The 20,045-nt window shown below is 31.6% G+C and overlaps 22 non-coding genes across 22 annotated transcripts; all 22 read right to left on the minus strand.

The window, feature by feature from the left end:
• Window positions 1-968: 968 nt before the first annotated feature.
• Window positions 969-1,041, minus strand: TRNAT-CGU (transfer RNA threonine (anticodon CGU)). The gene has a single exon. It is a non-coding gene; the product is annotated as a tRNA-Thr (tRNA).
• Window positions 1,042-1,479: 438 nt separating this feature from the next.
• On the minus strand, window positions 1,480-1,553 carry TRNAT-AGU (transfer RNA threonine (anticodon AGU)). Its single transcript has one exon. It is a non-coding gene; the product is annotated as a tRNA-Thr (tRNA).
• Window positions 1,554-3,007: 1,454 nt separating this feature from the next.
• Window positions 3,008-3,080, minus strand: TRNAT-CGU (transfer RNA threonine (anticodon CGU)). The gene has a single exon. It is a non-coding gene; the product is annotated as a tRNA-Thr (tRNA).
• Window positions 3,081-4,533: 1,453 nt separating this feature from the next.
• TRNAT-CGU (transfer RNA threonine (anticodon CGU)) lies at window positions 4,534-4,606 on the minus strand. The gene has a single exon. It is a non-coding gene; the product is annotated as a tRNA-Thr (tRNA).
• A 1,966-nt stretch (window positions 4,607-6,572) lies between these two features.
• Window positions 6,573-6,645, minus strand: TRNAT-CGU (transfer RNA threonine (anticodon CGU)). Its single transcript has one exon. It is a non-coding gene; the product is annotated as a tRNA-Thr (tRNA).
• A 1,459-nt stretch (window positions 6,646-8,104) lies between these two features.
• On the minus strand, window positions 8,105-8,178 carry TRNAT-AGU (transfer RNA threonine (anticodon AGU)). The gene has a single exon. It is a non-coding gene; the product is annotated as a tRNA-Thr (tRNA).
• Window positions 8,179-8,612: 434 nt separating this feature from the next.
• TRNAT-CGU (transfer RNA threonine (anticodon CGU)) lies at window positions 8,613-8,685 on the minus strand. Its single transcript has one exon. It is a non-coding gene; the product is annotated as a tRNA-Thr (tRNA).
• A 1,459-nt stretch (window positions 8,686-10,144) lies between these two features.
• TRNAT-AGU (transfer RNA threonine (anticodon AGU)) lies at window positions 10,145-10,218 on the minus strand. Its single transcript has one exon. It is a non-coding gene; the product is annotated as a tRNA-Thr (tRNA).
• Window positions 10,219-10,652: 434 nt separating this feature from the next.
• TRNAT-CGU (transfer RNA threonine (anticodon CGU)) lies at window positions 10,653-10,725 on the minus strand. The gene has a single exon. It is a non-coding gene; the product is annotated as a tRNA-Thr (tRNA).
• A 439-nt stretch (window positions 10,726-11,164) lies between these two features.
• On the minus strand, window positions 11,165-11,238 carry TRNAT-AGU (transfer RNA threonine (anticodon AGU)). The gene has a single exon. It is a non-coding gene; the product is annotated as a tRNA-Thr (tRNA).
• Window positions 11,239-11,672: 434 nt separating this feature from the next.
• TRNAT-CGU (transfer RNA threonine (anticodon CGU)) lies at window positions 11,673-11,745 on the minus strand. The gene has a single exon. It is a non-coding gene; the product is annotated as a tRNA-Thr (tRNA).
• Window positions 11,746-12,184: 439 nt separating this feature from the next.
• Window positions 12,185-12,258, minus strand: TRNAT-AGU (transfer RNA threonine (anticodon AGU)). Its single transcript has one exon. It is a non-coding gene; the product is annotated as a tRNA-Thr (tRNA).
• A 434-nt stretch (window positions 12,259-12,692) lies between these two features.
• Window positions 12,693-12,765, minus strand: TRNAT-CGU (transfer RNA threonine (anticodon CGU)). Its single transcript has one exon. It is a non-coding gene; the product is annotated as a tRNA-Thr (tRNA).
• A 439-nt stretch (window positions 12,766-13,204) lies between these two features.
• TRNAT-AGU (transfer RNA threonine (anticodon AGU)) lies at window positions 13,205-13,278 on the minus strand. Its single transcript has one exon. It is a non-coding gene; the product is annotated as a tRNA-Thr (tRNA).
• A 434-nt stretch (window positions 13,279-13,712) lies between these two features.
• Window positions 13,713-13,785, minus strand: TRNAT-CGU (transfer RNA threonine (anticodon CGU)). Its single transcript has one exon. It is a non-coding gene; the product is annotated as a tRNA-Thr (tRNA).
• A 439-nt stretch (window positions 13,786-14,224) lies between these two features.
• On the minus strand, window positions 14,225-14,298 carry TRNAT-AGU (transfer RNA threonine (anticodon AGU)). The gene has a single exon. It is a non-coding gene; the product is annotated as a tRNA-Thr (tRNA).
• A 1,454-nt stretch (window positions 14,299-15,752) lies between these two features.
• On the minus strand, window positions 15,753-15,825 carry TRNAT-CGU (transfer RNA threonine (anticodon CGU)). The gene has a single exon. It is a non-coding gene; the product is annotated as a tRNA-Thr (tRNA).
• A 439-nt stretch (window positions 15,826-16,264) lies between these two features.
• Window positions 16,265-16,338, minus strand: TRNAT-AGU (transfer RNA threonine (anticodon AGU)). The gene has a single exon. It is a non-coding gene; the product is annotated as a tRNA-Thr (tRNA).
• Window positions 16,339-16,772: 434 nt separating this feature from the next.
• On the minus strand, window positions 16,773-16,845 carry TRNAT-CGU (transfer RNA threonine (anticodon CGU)). The gene has a single exon. It is a non-coding gene; the product is annotated as a tRNA-Thr (tRNA).
• Window positions 16,846-17,284: 439 nt separating this feature from the next.
• Window positions 17,285-17,358, minus strand: TRNAT-AGU (transfer RNA threonine (anticodon AGU)). The gene has a single exon. It is a non-coding gene; the product is annotated as a tRNA-Thr (tRNA).
• A 946-nt stretch (window positions 17,359-18,304) lies between these two features.
• TRNAT-AGU (transfer RNA threonine (anticodon AGU)) lies at window positions 18,305-18,378 on the minus strand. Its single transcript has one exon. It is a non-coding gene; the product is annotated as a tRNA-Thr (tRNA).
• A 434-nt stretch (window positions 18,379-18,812) lies between these two features.
• TRNAT-CGU (transfer RNA threonine (anticodon CGU)) lies at window positions 18,813-18,885 on the minus strand. The gene has a single exon. It is a non-coding gene; the product is annotated as a tRNA-Thr (tRNA).
• Window positions 18,886-20,045: the final 1,160 nt, after the last annotated feature.

Here is a 20,045-nt window from a genome sequence, read left to right on the forward strand (position 1 = left end):
CGCTTTAACCAGCTAAGCCAAAGCACCCTCCTGAAAATGCTTTAAGGAACAGTTTGCCATATGGTGTTCAAGAGAAACCGAGTTTTTCACTTTCATAATAATTTCTCAGTTCAGAAAACGCACTACTCAAATAGTTTAGACGAGAATACTGATCCTATTCATAAACACCTCATTGATATATTGCTTATCCTGTTCATAAATGTTTTAATCATGCCTTCTTTAAGAATGCATTATTTGAATTCAACTCTAGAATGATTTTTTATCTCTCTTTTGCTCTTTTTCACTCTTTTTTCCCTTTTTCATTCAAAGCATTACTTTGAAAATCTTCACAATACCACGTTTTTTTGTTTTTCAATTTAAGATGACCCATTCTAATGTTCACAGAACAACACTTTTCTTTTTAAAATGTATTAAACATTTGCGTGATAAAAATTATTTTTACATGTAAGGACCAATAATAAGGTGCTGAGGAGATTTGAACTCAGGATCTCCTGTTTACTAGACAGGCGCTTTAACCAGCTAAGCCACAGCACCCTTTTGGAAATGCTTTAAGGAACAGTTTGCCATATGGTGTTCAAGAGAAACCTGAGTTTTTCACTTTCATAATCATTTCTCAGTTCAGAAAACGCACTACTCAAATAGTTTAGACGAGGATACTGATCCTATTGATAAACACCTCATTGATATAGTGCTTATCCTGTTCATAAATGTTTTAATTATGCCTTCTTTAAGAATGCATTACTTGAATTCAACTCTAGAATGATTTTTTATCTCTATTTTGCTCTTTGTCACTCTTTTTTCCCTTTTTCATTCAAAGCATTACTTTGAAAATCTTCACAATACCACGTTTTTTTGTTTTTCAATTTAAGATGACCCATTCTAATGTTCACAGAACAACACTTTTCTTTTTAAAATGTATTAAACATTTGCGTGATGAAAATTATTTTTACATGTAAGGACCAATAATAAGGTGCTGCTGAGATTTGAACTCAGGATTTCCTGTTTACGAGACAGGCACTTTAACCACTTAGCCACAGCACCTATTTTAGTGATACAGAAGGGATCATTAATTTAGTATTGGTGATCAAATTCTGTGCCTGTGTTAAAGTGTCTTAATATGTATTCTAATGTTAAACAAGCAAGGATTCCTAATCTGTAAACAAGAATAGCTATGTTGTATTACAAAAGAACACATTTTAAACTCAATCCCATATTTTGAATAGTTCATAAATAAGTGTTTTACATATATTCATCAATATTGCTCAAATCTAGGGTTATATTTCATCTGCCTCTTGCTCATTGAAATACATTTTTGATTTTGCAATCACAGTATTGTTACTATAATATTGAAAACACTTTCAGTTTTTATTAGGTTTAAGATGATCTGTTCAACCGAAAGATAAATCAGACTTTTCTAATTTAATTGAATCGCAGGACGAATTAATGAAAATAGTTTTTTATTTAAGAATGAGGAAAGCAAGGCACTGCTGAGATTTGAACTCAGGATCTCCTGTTTACTAGACAGGCGCTTTAACCAGCTAAGCCACAGCACCCTCTTGAAAATGCTTTAAGGAACAGTTTGCCATATGGTGTTCAAGAGAATCCTGAGTTTTTCACTTTCCTAATCATTTCTCAGTTCAGAAAACGCTCTACTCAACTACTTTAGACGAGGATACTGATCCTATTGATAAACACCTCATTGATATATTGCTTATCCTGTTCATAAATGTTTTAATTATGCCTTCTTTAAGAATGCATTACTTGATTTCAACTCTAGAATGATTTTTTATCTCTATTTTGCTCTTTGTCACTCTTTTTTCCCTTTTTCATTCAAAGCATTACTTTGAAAATCTTCACAATACCACGTTTTTTTGTTTCTCAATTTAAGATGACCCATTCTAATGTTCACAGAACAACACTTTTCTTTTTAAAATGTATTAAACATTTGCGTGATGAAAATTATTTTTACATGTAAGGACCAATAATAAGGTGCTGCTGAGATTTGAACTCAGGATTTCCTGGTTACGAGACAAGCGCTTTAACCACTTAGCCACAGCACCTATTTTAGTAATACAGAAGGGATCATTAATTTAGTATTGGTGATCAAATTCTGTGCCTGTGTTAAAGTGTCTTAATATGTATTCTAATGTTAAACAAGCAAGGATTCCTAATCTGTAAACACGAATAGCTATGTTGTATTACAAAAGAACACATTTTAAACTCAATCCCATATTTTGAATAGTTCATAAATAAGTGTTTTACATATATTAATCAATATTGCTCAAATCTAGGGTTATATTTCATCTGCCTCTTGCTCATTGAAATACCTTTTTGATTTTTGCAATCACAGTATTGTTACTATAATATTGAAAACACTTTCAGTTTTTATTAGGTTTAAGATGATCTGTTCAACCGAAAGATAAATCAGACTTTTCTAATTTAATTGAATCGCAGGACGAATTAATGAAAATAGTTTTTTATTTAAGAATGAGGAAAGCAAGGCACTGCTGACATTTGAACTCAGGATCTCCTGTTTACTAGACAGGCGCTTTAACCAGCTAAGCGACAGCACCCTCTTGAAAATGCTTTAAGGAACAGTTTGCCATATGGTGTTCAAGAGAATCCTGAGTTTTTCACTTTCATAATCATTTCTCAGTTCAGAAAACGCTCTACTCAACTACTTTAGACGAGGATACTGATCCTATTGATAAACACCTCATTGATATATTGCTTATCCTGTTCATAAATGTTTTAATTATGCCTTCTTTAAGAATGCATTACTTGATTTCAACTCTAGAATGATTTTTTATCTCTATTTTGCTCTTTGTCACTCTTTTTTCCCTTTTTCATTCACAGCATTACTTTGAAAATCTTCACAATACCACGTTTTTTAGTTTTTCAATTTAAGATGACCCATTCTAATGTTCACAGAACAACACTTTTCTTTTTAAAATGTATTAAACATTTGCGTGATGAAAATTATTTTTACATGTAAGGACCAATAATAAGGTGCTGCTGAGATTTGAACTCAGGATTTCCTGTTTACGAGACAGGCGCTTTAACCACTTAGCCACAGCACCTAATTTAGTGATACAGAAGGGATCATTAATTTAGTATTGGTGATCAAATTCTGTGCCTGTGTTAAAGTGTCTTAATATGAATTCTAATGTTAAACAAGCAAGGATTCCTAATCTGTAAACAAGAAAACCTATGTTGTATTAAAAAAGAACACATTTTAAACTCAATCCCATATTTTGAATAGTTTATAAATAAGTGTTTTTCAAATATTCATCAATATTGCTCAAATCTAGGGTCATATTTCATCTGCCTCTTGCTCATTGAAATACCTTTTTAATTTTGCAATCACAGTATTGTTACTATAATATTGAAAACACTTTCAGTTTTTATTAGGTTTAAGATGATCTGTTCAACCGAAAGATAAATCAGACTTTTCTAATTTAATTGAATCGCAGGACGACTTAATGAAAATAATTTTTTATTTAAGAATGAGGAAAGCAAGGTACTGCTGAGATTTGAACACAGGATCTCCTGTTTACTAGACAGGCGCTTTAACCTGCTAAGCCAAAGCACCCTCCTGAAAATGCTTTAAGGAACAGTTTGCCATATGGTGTTCAAGAGAAACCGAGTTTTTCACTTTCATAATAATTTCTCAGTTCAGAAAACGCACTACTCAAATAGTTTAGACGAGAATACTGATCCTATTCATAAACACCTCATTGATATATTGCTTATCCTGTTCATAAATGTTTTAATCATGCCTTCTTTAAGAATGCATTACTTGAATTCAACTCTAGAATGATTTTTTATCTCTCTTTTGCTCTTTTTCACTCTTTTTTCCCTTTTTCATTCAAAGCATTACTTTGAAAATCTTCACAATACCACGTTTTTTTGTTTTTCAATTTAAGATGACCCATTCTAATGTTCACAGAACAACACTTTTCTTTTTAAAATGTATTAAACATTTGCGTGATGAAAATTATTTTTACATGTAAGGACCAATAATAAGGTGCTGCTGAGATTTGAATTCAGGATCTCCTGTTTACTAAACAGGCGCTTTAACCAGCTAAGCCACAGCACACTTTTGAAAATGCTTTAAGGAACAGTTTGCCATATGGTGTTCAAGAGAAACCTGAGTTTTTCACTTTCATAATCATTTCTCATTTCAGAAAACGCACTACTCAAATAGTTTAGACGAGGATACTGATCATATTGATAAACACCTCATTGATATAGTGCTTATCCTGTTCATAAATGTTTTAATTATACCTTCTTTAAGAATGCATTACTTGAATTCAACTCTAGAATGATTTTTTATCTCTATTTTGCTCTTTGTCACTCTTTTTTCCCTTTTTCATTCAAAGCATTACTTTGAAAATCTTCACAATACCACGTTTTTTTGTTTTTCAATTTAAGATGACCCATTCTAATGTTCACAGAACAACACTTTACTTTTTAAAATGTATTAAACATTTGCGTGATGAAAATTATTTTTACATGTAAGGACCAATAATAAGGTGCTGCTGAGATTTGAACTCAGGATTTCCTGTTTACGAGACAGGCACTTTAACCACTTAGCCACAGCACCTATTTTAGTGATACAGAAGGGATCATTAATTTAGTATTGGTGATCAAATTCTGTGCCTGTGTTAAAGTGTCTTAATATGTATTCTAATGTTAAACAAGCAAGGATTCCTAATCTGTAAACAAGAATAGCTATGTTGTATTACAAAAGAACACATTTTAAACTCAATCCCATATTTTGAATAGTTCATAAATAAGTGTTTTACATATATTCATCAATATTGCTCAAATCTAGGGTTATATTTCATCTGCCTCTTGCTCATTGAAATACATTTTTGATTTTGCAATCACAGTATTGTTACTATAATATTGAAAACACTTTCAGTTTTTATTAGGTTTAAGATGATCTGTTCAACCGAAAGATAAATCAGACTTTTCTAATTTAATTGAATCGCAGGACGAATTAATGAAAATAGTTTTTTATTTAAGAATGAGGCAAGCAAGGCACTGCTGAGATTTGAACTCAGGATCTCCTGGATACTAGACAGGCGCTTTAACCAGCTAAGCCACAGCACCCTCTTGAAAATGCTTTAAGGAACAGTTTGCCATATGGTGTTCAAGAGAAACCTGAGTTTTTCACTTTCATAATCATTTCTCAGTTCAGAAAACGCACTACTCAAATAGTTTAGACGAGGATACTGATCCTATTCATAAACACCTCATTGATATATCGCTTATCCTGTTCATAAATGTTTTAATTATGCCTTCTTTAAGAATGCATTACTTGAATTCAACTCTAGAATGATTTTTTATCTCTATTTTGCTCTTTGTCACTCTTTTTTCCCTTTTTCATTCAAAGCATCACTTTGAAAATCTTCACAATACCACGTATTTTTGTTTTTCAATTTAAGATGACCCATTCTAATGTTCACAGAACAACACTTTTCTTTTTAAAATGTATTAAACATTTGCGTGATGAAAATTATTTTTACATGTAAGGACCAATAATAAGGTTCTGCTGAGATTTGAACTCAGGATTTCCTGTTTACGAGACAAGAGCTTTAACCACTTAGTCACAGCACCTATTTTAGTGATACAGAAGGGATCATTAATTTAGTATTGGTGATCAAATTCTGTGCCTGTGTTAAAGTGTCTTAATATGTATTCTAATGTTAAACAAGCAAGGATTCCTAATCTGTAAACAAGAATAGCTATGTTGTATTACAAAATAACACATTTTAAACTCAATCCCATATTTTGAATAGTTCATAAATAAGTGTTTTACATATATTCAACAATATTGCTCAAATCTAGGGTTATATTTCATCTGCCTCTTGCTCATTGAAATACCGTTTTGATTTTTGCAATCACAGTATTGTTACTATAATATTGAAAACACTTTCAGTTTTTATTAGGTTTAAGATGATCTGTTCAACCGAAAAATAAATCAGACTTTTCTAATTTAATTGAATCGCAGGACGAATTAATGAAAATAGTTTTTTATTTAAGAATGAGGAAAGCAAGGCAATGCTGAGATTTGAACTCAGGATCTTCTGCTTACTAGACAGGCGCTTTAACCAGCTAAGCCACAGCACCCTCATGAAAATGCTTTAAGGAACAGTTTGCCATATGGTGTTCAAGAGAATCCTGAGTTTTTCACTTTCATAATCATTTCTCAGTTCAGAAAACGCTCTACTCAACTACTTTAGACGAGAATACTGATCCTATTGATAAACACCTCATTGATATATTGCTTATCCTGTTCATAAATGATTTAATTATGCCTTCTTTAAGAATGCATTACTTGATTTCAACTCTAGAATGATTTTTAATCTCTATTTTGCGCTTTGTCACTCTTTTTTCCATTTTTCATTCAAAGCATTACTTTGAAAATCTTCACAATACCACGTTTGTTAGTTTTTCAATTTAAGATGACCCACTCTAATGTTCACAGAACAACACTTTTCTTTTTAAAATGTATTAAACATTTGCGTGATGAAAATTATTTTTACATGTAAGGACCAATAATAAGGTGCTGCTGAGATTTGAACTCAGGATTTCCTGTTTACGAGACAGGCGCTTTAACCAATTAGCCACAGCACCTATTTTAGTGATACAGAAGGGATCATTAATTAAGTATTGGTAATCAAATTCTGTGCCTGTGTTAAAGTGTCTTAATATGTATTCTAATGTTAAACAAGCAAGGATTCCTAATCTGTAAACAAGAATAGCTATGTTGTATTACAAAAGAACACATTTTAAACTCAATCCCATATTTTGAATAGTTCATAAATAAGTGTTTTACATATATTCAACAATATTGCTCAAATCTAGGGTTATATTTCATCTGCCTCTTGCTCATTGAAATACCTTTTTTATTTTCGCAATCACAGTATTGTTACTATAATATTGAAAACACTTTCAGTTTTTATTAGGTTTAAGATGATCTGTTCAACTGAAAGATAAATCAGACTTTTCTAATTGAATTGAATCGCAGGACGACTTAATGAAAATAGTTTTTTATTTAAGAATGAGGAAAGCAAGGCACTGCTGAGATTTGAACTCGGGATCTCCTGTTTACTAGACAGGTGCTTTAACCAGCTAAGCCACAGCACCCTCTTGAAAATGCTTTAAGGAACAGTTTGCCATATGGTGTTCAAGAGAATCCTGAGTTTTTCACTTTCATAATCATTTCTCAGTTCAGAAAACGCTCTACTCAACTACTTTAGACGAGGATACTGATCCTATTGATAAACACCTCATTGATATATTGCTTATCCTGTTCATAAATGTTTTAATTATGCCTTCTTTAAGAATGCATTACTTGAATTCAACTCTAGAATGATTTTTTATCTCTATTTTGCTCTTTGTCACTCTTTTTTCCCTTTTTCATTCAAAGCATCACTTTGAAAATCTTCACAATACCACGTTTTTTTGTTTTTCAATTTAAGGTGACCCATTCTAATGTTCACAGAACAACACTTTTCTTTTTAAAATGTATTAAACATTTGCGTGATGAAAATTATTTTTACATGTAAGGACCAATAATTAGGTGCTGCTGAGATTTGAACTCAGGATTTCTTGTTTACGAGACAGGCGCTTTAACCACTTAGTCACAGCACCTATATTAGTGATACAGAAGGGATCATTAATTTAGTATTTGTGATCAAATTCTGTGCCTGTGTTAAAGTGTCTTAATATGTATTCTAATGTTAAACAAGCAAGGATTCCTAATCTGTAAACAAGAATAGCTATGTTGTATTACAAAATAACACATTTTAAACTCAATCCCATATTTTGAATAGTTCATAAATAAGTGTTTTACATATATTCATCAATATTGCTCAAATCTAGGGTTATATTTCATCTGCCTCTTGCTCATTGAAATACCTTTTTGATTTTTGCAATCACAGTATTGTTACTATAATATTGAAAACACTTTCAGTTTTTATTAGGTTTAAGATGATCTGTTCAACCGAAAGATAAATCAGACTTTTCTAATTTAATTGAATCGCAGGACGCCTTAATGAAAATAATTTTTTATTTAAGAATGAGGAAAGCAAGGCACTGCTGAGATTTGAACTCAGGATCTCCTGTTTACTAGACAGGCGCTTTAACCAGCTAAGCCACAGCACCCTTTTGAAAATGCTTTAAGGAACAGTTTGCCATATGGTGTTCAAGAGAAACCTGAGTTTTTCACTTTCATAATCATTTCTCAGTTCAGAAAACGCACTACTCAAATAGTTTAGACGAGGATACTGATCCTATTGATAAACACCTCATTGATATAGTGCTTATCCTGTTCATAAATGTTTTAATTATGCCTTCTTTAAGAATGCATTACTTGAATTCAACTCTAGAATGATTTTTTATCTCTATTTTGCTCTTTGTCACTCCTTTTTCCCTTTTTCATTCAAAGCATTACTTTGAAAATCTTCACAATACCACGTTTTTTTGTTTTTCAATTTAAGATGACCCATTCTAATGTTCACAGAACAACACTTTTCTTTTTAAAACGTATTAAACATTTGCGTGATGAAAATCATTTTTACATGTTAGGACCAATAATAAGGTGCTGCTGAGATTTGAACTCAGGATTTCCTGTTTACGAGACAGGCGCTTTAACCACTTAGCCACAGCTCCTGTTTTAGTGATACAGAAGGGATCATTAATTTAGTATTGGTGATCAAATTCTGTGCCTGTGTTAAAGTGTCTTAATAAGTATTCTAATGTTAAACAAGCAAGGATTCCTAATCTGTAAACAAGAATAGCTATGTTGTATTACAAAAGAACACATTTTAAACTCAATCCCATATTTTGATTAGTTCATAAATAAGTGTTTTACATATATTCATCAATATTGCTCAAATCTAGGGTTATATTTCATCTGCCTCTTGCTCATTGAAATACCTTTTTGATTTTTGCAATCACAGTATTGTTACTATAATATTGAAAACACTTTCAGTTTTTATTAGGTTTAAGATGATCTGTTCAACCGAAAAATAAATCAGACTTTTCTAATTTAATTGAATCGCAGGACGAAATAATGAAAATAGTTTTTTATTTAAGAATGAGGAAAGCAAGGCAATGCTGAGATTTGAACTCAGGATCTTCTGCTTACTAGACAGGTGCTTTAACCAGCTAAGCCACAGCACCCTCTTGAAAATGCTTTAAGGAACAGTTTGCCATATGGTGTTCAAGAGAATCCTGAGTTTTTCACTTTCATAATCATTTCTCAGTTCAGAAAACGCTCTACTCAAGTACTTTAGACGAGAATACTGATCCTATTGATAAACACCTCATTGATATATTGCTTATCCTGTTCATAAATGATTTAATTATGCCTTCTTTAAGAATGCATTACTTGATTTCAACTCTAGAATGATTTTTAATCTCTATTTTGCGCTTTGTCACTCTTTTTTCCATTTTTCATTCAAAGCATTACTTTGAAAATCTTCACAATACCACGTTTGTTAGTTTTTCAATTTAAGATGACCCACTCTAATGTTCACAGAACAACACTTTTCTTTTTAAAATGTATTAAACATTTGCGTGATGAAAATTATTTTTACATGTAAGGACCAATAATAAGGTGCTGCTGAGATTTGAACTCAGGATTTCCTGTTTAAGAGACAGGCGCTTTAACCACTTAGCCACAGCACCTATTTTAGTAATACAGAAGGGATCATTAATTAAGTATTGGTAATCAAATTCTGTGCCTGTGTTAAAGTGTCTTAATATGTATTCTAATGTTAAACAACCAAGGATTCCTAATCTGTAAACAAGAATAGCTATGTTGTATTACAAAAGAACACATTTTAAACTCAATCCCATATTTTGAATAGTTCATAAATAAGTGTTTTACATATATTCAACAATATTGCTCAAATCTAGGGTTATATTTCATCTGCCTCTTGCTCATTGAAATACCTTTTTTATTTTTGCAATCACAGTATTGTTACTATAATATTGAAAACACTTTCAGTTTTTATTAGGTTTAAGATGATCTGTTCAACTGAAAGATAAATCAGACTTTTCTAATTGAATTAAATCGCAGGACGACTTAATGAAAATAGTTTTTTATTTAAGAATGAGGAAAGCAAGGCACTGCTGAGATTTGAACTCAGGATCTCCTGTTTACTAGACAGGTGCTTTAACCAGCTAAGCCACAGCACCCTCTTGAAAATGCTTTAAGGAACAGTTTGCCATATGGTGTTCAAGAGAATCCTGAGTTTTTCACTTTCATAATCATTTCTCAGTTCAGAAAACGCTCTACTCAACTACTTTCGACGAGGATACTGATCCTATTCATACACACCTCATTGATATATTGCTTATCTTGTTCATAAATGTTTTAATCATGCCTTCTTTAAGAATGCATTACTTGAATTCAACTCTAGAATGATTTTTTATCTCTATTTTGCTCTTTGTCACTCTTTTTTCCCTTTTTCATTCAAAGCATTACTTTGAAAATCTTCACAATACCACGTTTTTTTGTTTTTCAATTTAAGATGACCCATTATAATGTTCACAGAACAACACTTTTCTTTTTAAAATGTATTAAACATTTGCGTGATGAAAATTATTTTTACATGTAAGGACCAATAATTAGGTGCTGCTGAGATTTGAACTCAGGATTTCCTGTTTACGAGACAGGCGCTTTAACCACTTAGTCACAGCACCTATTTTAGTGATACAGAAGGGATCATTAATTTAGTATTGGTGATCAAATTCTGTGCCTGTGTTAAAGTGTCTTAATATGTATTCTAATGTTAAACAAGCAAGGATTCCTAATCTGTAAGCAAGAATAGCTATGTTGTATTACAAAATAACACATTTTAAACTCAATCCCATATTTTGAATAGTTCATAAATAAGTGTTTTACATATATTCATCAATATTGCTCAAATCTAGGGTTATATTTCATCTGCCTCTTGTTCATTGAAATACCTTTTTGATTTTTGCAATCACAGTATTGTTACTATAATATTGAAAACACTTTCAGTTTTTATTAGGTTTAAGATGATCTGTTCAACCGAAAGATAAATCAGACTTTTCTAATTTAATTGAATCGCAGGACGACTTAATGAAAATATTTTTTTATTTAAGAATGAGGAAAGCAAGGCACTGCTGAGATTTGAACTCAGGATCTCCTGTTTACTAGACAGGCGCTTTAACCAGCTAAGCCACAGCACCCTTTTGAAAATGCTTTAAGGAACAGTTTGCCATATGGTGTTCAAGAGAAACCTGAGTTTTTCACTTTCATAATCATTTCTCAGTTCAGAAAACGCACTACTCAAATAGTTTAGACGAGGATACTGATCCTATTGATAAACACCTCATTGATATAGTGCTTATCCTGTTCATAAATGTTTTAATTATGCCTTCTTTAAGAATGCATTACTTGAATTCAACTCTAGAATGATTTTTTATCTCTATTTTGCTCTTTGTCACTCTTTTTTCCCTTTTTCATTCAAAGCATTACTTTGAAAATCTTCACAATACCACGTTTTTTTGTTTTTCAATTTAAGATGACCCATTCTAATGTTCACAGAACAACACTTTTCTTTTTAAAATGTATTAAACATTTGCGTGATGAAAATTATTTTTACATGTAAGGACCAATAATAAGGTGCTGCTGAGATTTGAACTCAGGATTTCCTGTTTACGAGACAGGCGCTTTAACCAATTAGCCACAGCACCTATTTTAGTGATACAGAAGGGATCATTAATTAAGTATTGGTAATCAAATTCTGTGCCTGTGTTAAAGTGTCTTAATATGTATTCTAATGTTAAACAAGCAAGGATTCCTAATCTGTAAACAAGAATAGCTATGTTGTATTACAAAAGAACACATTTTAAACTCAATCCCATATTTTGAATAGTTCATAAATAAGTGTTTTACATATATTCAACAATATTGCTCAAATCTAGGGTTATATTTCATCTGCCTCTTGCTCATTGAAATACCTTTTTTATTTTTGCAATCACAGTATTGTTACTATAATATTGAAAACACTTTCAGTTTTTATTAGGTTTAAGATGATCTGTTCAACTGAAAGATAAATCAGACTTTTCTAATTGAATTGAATCGCAGGACGACTTAATGAAAATAGTTTTTTATTTAAGAATGAGGAAAGCAAGGCACTGCTGAGATTTGAACTCAGGATCTCCTGTTTACTAGACAGGTGCTTTAACCAGCTAAGCCACAGCACCCTCTTGAAAATGCTTTAAGGAACAGTTTGCCATATGGTGTTCAAGAGAATCCTGAGTTTTTCACTTTCATAATCATTTCTCAGTTCAGAAAACGCACTACTCAAATAGTTTAGACGAGGATACTGATCCTATTCATAAACACCTCATTGATATATCGCTTATCCTGTTCATAAATGTTTTAATTATGCCTTCTTTAAGAATGCATTACTTGAATTCAACTCTAGAATGCTTTTTTATCTCTATTTTGCTCTTTGTCACTCTTTTTTCCCTTTTTCATTCAAAGCATCACTTTGAAAATCTTCACAATACCACGTTTTTTTGTTTTTCAATTTAAGATGACCCATTCTAATGTTCACAGAACAACACTTTTCTTTTTAAAATGTATTAAACATTTGCGTGATGAAAATTATTTTTACATGTAAGGACCAATAATTAGGTGCTGCTGAGATTTGAACTCAGGATTTCCTGTTTACGAGACAGGCGCTTTAACCACTTAGTCACAGCACCTATTTTAGTGATACAGAAGGGATCATTAATTTAGTATTGGTGATCAAATTCTGTGCCTGTGTTAAAGTGTCTTAATATGTATTCTAATGTTAAACAAGCAAGGATTCCTAATCTGTAAGCAAGAATAGCTATGTTGTATTACAAAATAACACATTTTAAACTCAATCCCATATTTTGAATAGTTCATAAATAAGTGTTTTACATATATTCATCAATATTGCTCAAATCTAGGGTTATATTTCATCTGCCTCTTGTTCATTGAAATACCTTTTTGATTTTTGCAATCACAGTATTGTTACTATAATATTGAAAACACTTTCAGTTTTTATTAGGTTTAAGATGATCTGTTCAACCGAAAGATAAATCAGACTTTTCTAATTTAATTGAATCGCAGGACGACTTAATGAAAATAATTTTTTATTTAAGAATGAGGAAAGCAAGGCACTGCTGAGATTTGAACTCAGGATCTCCTGTTTACTAGACAGGCGCTTTAACCAGCTAAGCCACAGCACCCTTTTGAAAATGCTTTAAGGAACAGTTTGCCATATGGTGTTCAAGAGAAACCTGAGTTTTTCACTTTCATAATCATTTCTCAGTTCAGAAAACGCACTACTCAAATAGTTTAGACGAGGATACTGATCCTATTGATAAACACCTCATTGATATAGTGCTTATCCTGTTCATAAATGTTTTAATTATGCCTTCTTTAAGAATGCATTACTTGAATTCAACTCTAGAATGATTTTTTATCTCTATTTTGCTCTTTGTCACTCTTTTTTCCCTTTTTCATTCAAAGCATTACTTTGAAAATCTTCACAATACCACGTTTTTTTGTTTTTCAATTTAAGATGACCCATTCTAATGTTCACAGAACAACACTTTTCTTTTTAAAATGTATTAAACATTTGCGTGATGAAAATTATTTTTACATGTAAGGACCAATAATAAGGTGCTGCTGAGATTTGAACTCAGGATTTCCTGTTTACGAGACAGGCGCTTTAACCAATTAGCCACAGCACCTATTTTAGTGATACAGAAGGGATCATTAATTAAGTATTGGTAATCAAATTCTGTGCCTGTGTTAAAGTGTCTTAATATGTATTCTAATGTTAAACAAGCAAGGATTCCTAATCTGTAAACAAGAATAGCTATGTTGTATTACAAAAGAACACATTTTAAACTCAATCCCATATTTTGAATAGTTCATAAATAAGTGTTTTACATATATTCAACAATATTGCTCAAATCTAGGGTTATATTTCATCTGCCTCTTGCTCATTGAAATACCTTTTTTATTTTTGCAATCACAGTATTGTTACTATAATATTGAAAACACTTTCAGTTTTTATTAGGTTTAAGATGATCTGTTCAACTGAAAGATAAATCAGACTTTTCTAATTGAATTGAATCGCAGGACGACTTAATGAAAATAGTTTTTTATTTAAGAATGAGGAAAGCAAGGCACTGCTGAGATTTGAACTCAGGATCTCCTGTTTACTAGACAGGTGCTTTAACCAGCTAAGCCACAGCACCCTCTTGAAAATGCTTTAAGGAACAGTTTGCCATATGGTGTTCAAGAGAATCCTGAGTTTTTCACTTTCATAATCATTTCTCAGTTCAGAAAACGCACTACTCAAATAGTTTAGACGAGGATACTGATCCTATTCATAAACACCTCATTGATATATCGCTTATCCTGTTCATAAATGTTTTAATTATGCCTTCTTTAAGAATGCATTACTTGAATTCAACTCTAGAATGCTTTTTTATCTCTATTTTGCTCTTTGTCACTCTTTTTTCCCTTTTTCATTCAAAGCATCACTTTGAAAATCTTCACAATACCACGTATTTTTGTTTTTCAATTTAAGATGACCCATTCTAATGTTCACAGAACAACACTTTTCTTTTTAAAATGTATTAAACATTTGCGTGATGAAAATTATTTTTACATGTAAGGACCAATAATAAGGTGCTGCTGAGATTTGAACTCAGGATTTCCTGTTTACGAGACAGGAGCTTTAACCACTTAGTCACAGCACCTATTTTAGTGATACAGAAGGGATCATTAATTTAGTATTGGTGATCAAATTCTGTGCCTGTGTTAAAGTGTCTTAATATGTATTCTAATGTTAAACAAGCAAGGATTCCTAATCTGTAAACAAGAATAGCTATGTTGTATTACAAAATAACACATTTTAAACTCAATCCCATATTTTGAATAGTTCATAAATAAGTGTTTTACATATATTCAACAATATTGCTCAAATCTAGGGTTATATTTCATCTGCCTCTTGCTCATTGAAATACCGTTTTGATTTTTGCAATCACAGTATTGTTACTATAATATTGAAAACACTTTCAGTTTTTATTAGGTTTAAGATGATCTGTTCAACCGAAAAATAAATCAGACTTTTCTAATTTAATTGAATCGCAGGACGAATTAATGAAAATAGTTTTTTATTTAAGAATGAGGAAAGCAAGGCAATGCTGAGATTTGAACTCAGGATCTTCTGCTTACTAGACAGGCGCTTTAACCAGCTAAGCCACAGCACCCTCATGAAAACGCTTTAAGGAACAGTTTGCCATATGGTGTTCAAGAGAATCCTGAGTTTTTCACTTTCATAATCATTTCTCAGTTCAGAAAACGCTCTACTCAACTACTTTAGACGAGAATACTGATCCTATTGATAAACACCTCATTGATATATTGCTTATCCTGTTCATAAATGATTTAATTATGCCTTCTTTAAGAATGCATTACTTGATTTCAACTCTAGAATGATTTTTAATCTCTATTTTGCGCTTTGTCACTCTTTTTTCCATTTTTCATTCAAAGCATTACTTTGAAAATCTTCACAATACCACGTTTGTTAGTTTTTCAATTTAAGATGACCCACTCTAATGTTCACAGAACAACACTTTTCTTTTTAAAATGTATTAAACATTTGCGTGATGAAAATTATTTTTACATGTAAGGACCAATAATAAGGTGCTGCTGAGATTTGAACTCAGGATTTCCTGTTTACGAGACAGGCGCTTTAACCAATTAGCCACAGCACCTATTTTAGTGATACAGAAGGGATCATTAATTAAGTATTGGTAATCAAATTCTGTGCCTGTGTTAAAGTGTCTTAATATGTATTCTAATGTTAAACAAGCAAGGATTCCTAATCTGTAAACAAGAATAGCTATGTTGTATTACAAAAGAACACATTTTAAACTCAATCCCATATTTTGAATAGTTCATAAATAAGTGTTTTACATATATTCAACAATATTGCTCAAATCTAGGGTTATATTTCATCTGCCTCTTGCTCATTGAAATACCTTTTTTATTTTCGCAATCACAGTATTGTTACTATAATATTGAAAACACTTTCAGTTTTTATTAGGTTTAAGATGATCTGTTCAACTGAAAGATAAATCAGACTGTTCTAATTGAATTGAATCGCAGGACGACTTAATGAAAATAGTTTTTTATTTAAGAATGAGGAAAGCAAGGCACTGCTGAGATTTGAACTCAGGATCTCCTGTTTACTAGACAGGTGCTTTAACCAGCTAAGCCACAGCACCCTCTTGAAAATGCTTTAAGGAACAGTTTGCCATATGGTGTTCAAGAGAATCCTGAGTTTTTCACTTTCATAATCATTTCTCAGTTCAGAAAACGCTCTACTCAACTACTTTAGACGAGGATACTGATCCTATTCATACACACCTCATTGATATATTGCTTATCTTGTTCATAAATGTTTTAATCATGCCTTCTTTAAGAATGCATTACTTGAATTCAACTCTAGAATGATTTTTTATCTCTATTTTGCTCTTTGTCACTCTTTTTTCCCTTTTTCATTCAAAGCATTACTTTGAAAATCTTCACAATACCACGTTTTTTTGTTTTTCAATTAAAGATTACCCATTCTAATGTTCACAGAACAACACTTTTCTTTTTAAAATGTATTAAACATTTGCGTGATGAAAATTATTCTTACATGTAAGGACCGAAATTAAGGTGCTGCTGAGATTTGAACTCAGGATTTCCTGTTTACGAGACAGGCGCTTTAACCACTTAGCCACAGCACCTATTTTAGTGATACAGAAGGGATCATTAATTTAGTATTGGTGATCAAATTCTGTGCCTGTGTTAAAGTGTCTTAATAAGTATTCTAATGTTAAACAAGCAAGGATTCCTAATCTGTAAACAAGAATAGCTATGTTGTATTACAAAAGAACACATTTTAAACTCAATCCCATATTTTGATTAGTTCATAAATAAGTGTTTTACATATATTCATCAATATTGCTCAAATCTAGGGTTATATTTCATCTGCCTCTTGCTCATTGAAATACCTTTTTGATTTTTGCAATCACAGTATTGTTACTATAATATTGAAAACACTTTCAGTTTTTATTAGGTTTAAGATGATCTGTTCAACCGAAAGATAAATCAGACTTTTCTAATTTAATTGAATCGCAGGACGACTTAATGAAAATAATTTTTTATTTAAGAATGAGGAAAGCAAGGCACTGCTGAGATTTGAACTCAGGATCTCCTGTTTACTAGACAGGCGCTTTAACCAGCTAAGCCACAGCACCCTCTTGAAAATGCTTTAAGGAACAGTTTGCCATATGGTGTTCAAGAGAAACCTGAGTTTTTCACTTTCATAATCATTTCTCAGTTCAGAAAACGCACTACTCAAATAGTTTAGACGAGGATACTGATCCTATTCATAAACACCTCATTGATATATTGCTTATCCTGTTCATAAATGTTTTAATTATGCCCTCTTTAAGAATGCATTACTTGAATTCAACTCTAGAATGATTTTTTATCTCTATTTTGCTCTTTGTCACTCTTTTTTCCCTTTTTCATTCAAAGCATCACTTTGAAAATCTTCACAATACCACGTTTTTTTGTTTTTCAATTTAAGGTGACCCATTCTAATGTTCACAGAACAACACTTTTCTTTTTAAAATGTATTAAACATTTGCGTGATGAAAATTATTTTTACATGTAAGGACCAATAATTAGGTGCTGCTGAGATTTGAACTCAGGATTTCTTGTTTACGAGACAGGCGCTTTAACCACTTAGTCACAGCACCTATATTAGTGATACAGAAGGGATCATTAATTTAGTATTGGTGATCAAATTCTGTGCCTGTGTTAAAGTGTCTTAATATGTATTCTAATGTTAAACAAGCAAGGATTCCTAATCTGTAAACAAGAATAGCTATGTTGTATTACAAAATAACACATTTTAAACTCAATCCCATATTTTGAATAGTTCATAAATAAGTGTTTTACATATATTCATCAATATTGCTCAAATCTAGGGTTATATTTCATCTGCCTCTTGCTCATTGAAATACCTTTTTGATTTTTGCAATCACAGTATTGTTACTATAATATTGAAAACACTTTCAGTTTTTATTAGGTTTAAGATGATCTGTTCAACCGAAAGATAAATCAGACTTTTCTAATTTAATTGAATCGCAGGACGACTTAATGAAAATAATTTTTTATTTAAGAATGAGGAAAGCAAGGCACTGCTGAGATTTGAACTCAGGATCTCCTGTTTACTAGACAGGCGCTTTAACCAGCTAAGCCACAGCACCCTTTTGAAAATGCTTTAAGGAACAGTTTGCCATATGGTGTTCAAGAGAAACCTGAGTTTTTCACTTTCATAATCATTTCTCAGTTCAGAAAACGCACTACTCAAATAGTTTAGACGAGGATACTGATCCTATTGATAAACACCTCATTGATATAGTGCTTATCCTGTTCATAAATGTTTTAATTATGCCTTCTTTAAGAATGCATTACTTGAATTCAACTCTAGAATGATTTTTTATCTCTATTTTGCTCTTTGTCACTCCTTTTTCCCTTTTTCATTCAAAGCATTACTTTGAAAATCTTCACAATACCACGTTTTTTTGTTTTTCAATTTAAGATGACCCATTCTAATGTTCACAGAACAACACTTTTCTTTTTAAAACGTATTAAACATTTGCGTGATGAAAATCATATTTACATGTAAGGACCAATAATAAGGTGCTGCTGAGATTTGAACTCAGGATTTCCTGTTTACGAGACAGGCGCTTTAACCACTTAGCCACAGCTCCTGTTTTAGTGATACAGAAGGGATCATTAATTTAGTATTGGTGATCAAATTCTGTGCCTGTGTTAAAGTGTCTTAATAAGTATTCTAATGTTAAACAAGCAAGGATTCCTAATCTGTAAACAAGAATAGCTATGTTGTATTACAAAAGAACACATTTTAAACTCAATCCCATATTTTGATTAGTTCATAAATAAGTGTTTTACATATATTCATCAATATTGCTCAAATCTAGGGTTATATTTCATCTGCCTCTTGCTCATTGAAATACCTTTTTGATTTTTGCAATCACAGTATTGTTACTATAATATTGAAAACACTTTCAGTTTTTATTAGGTTTAAGATGATCTGTTCAACCGAAAAATAAATCAGACTTTTCTAATTTAATTGAATCGCAGGACGAAATAATGAAAATAGTTTTTTATTTAAGAATGAGGAAAGCAAGGCAATGCTGAGATTTGAACTCAGGATCTTCTGCTTACTAGACAAGCGCTTTAACCAGCTAAGCCACAGCACCCTCTTGAAAATGCTTTAAGGAACAGTTTGCCATATGGTGTTCAAGAGAATCCTGAGTTTTTCACTTTCATAATCATTTCTCAGTTCAGAAAACGCTCTACTCAAGTACTTTAGACGAGAATACTGATCCTATTGATAAACACCTCATTGATATATTGCTTATCCTGTTCATAAATGATTTAATTATGCCTTCTTTAAGAATGCATTACTTGATTTCAACTCTAGAATGATTTTTAATCTCTATTTTGCGCTTTGTCACTCTTTTTTCCATTTTTCATTCAAAGCATTACTTTGAAAATCTTCACAATACCACGTTTGTTAGTTTTTCAATTTAAGATGACCCACTCTAATGTTCACAGAACAACACTTTTCTTTTTAAAATGTATTAAACATTTGCGTGATGAAAATTATTTTTACATGTAAGGACCAATAATAAGGTGCTGCTGAGATTTGAACTCAGGATTTCCTGTTTAAGATACAGGCGCTTTAACCACTTAGCCACAGCACCTATTTTAGTAATACAGAAGGGATCATTAATTAAGTATTGGTAATCAAATTCTGTGCCTGTGTTAAAGTGTCTTAATATGTATTCTAATGTTAAACAACCAAGGATTCCTAATCTGTAAACAAGAATAGCTATGTTGTATT

Source organism: Triturus cristatus, chromosome 8 (genome assembly GCF_964204655.1).
Source record: "Triturus cristatus chromosome 8, aTriCri1.1, whole genome shotgun sequence".
Lineage (NCBI taxonomy): Eukaryota > Metazoa > Chordata > Amphibia > Caudata > Salamandridae > Triturus > Triturus cristatus.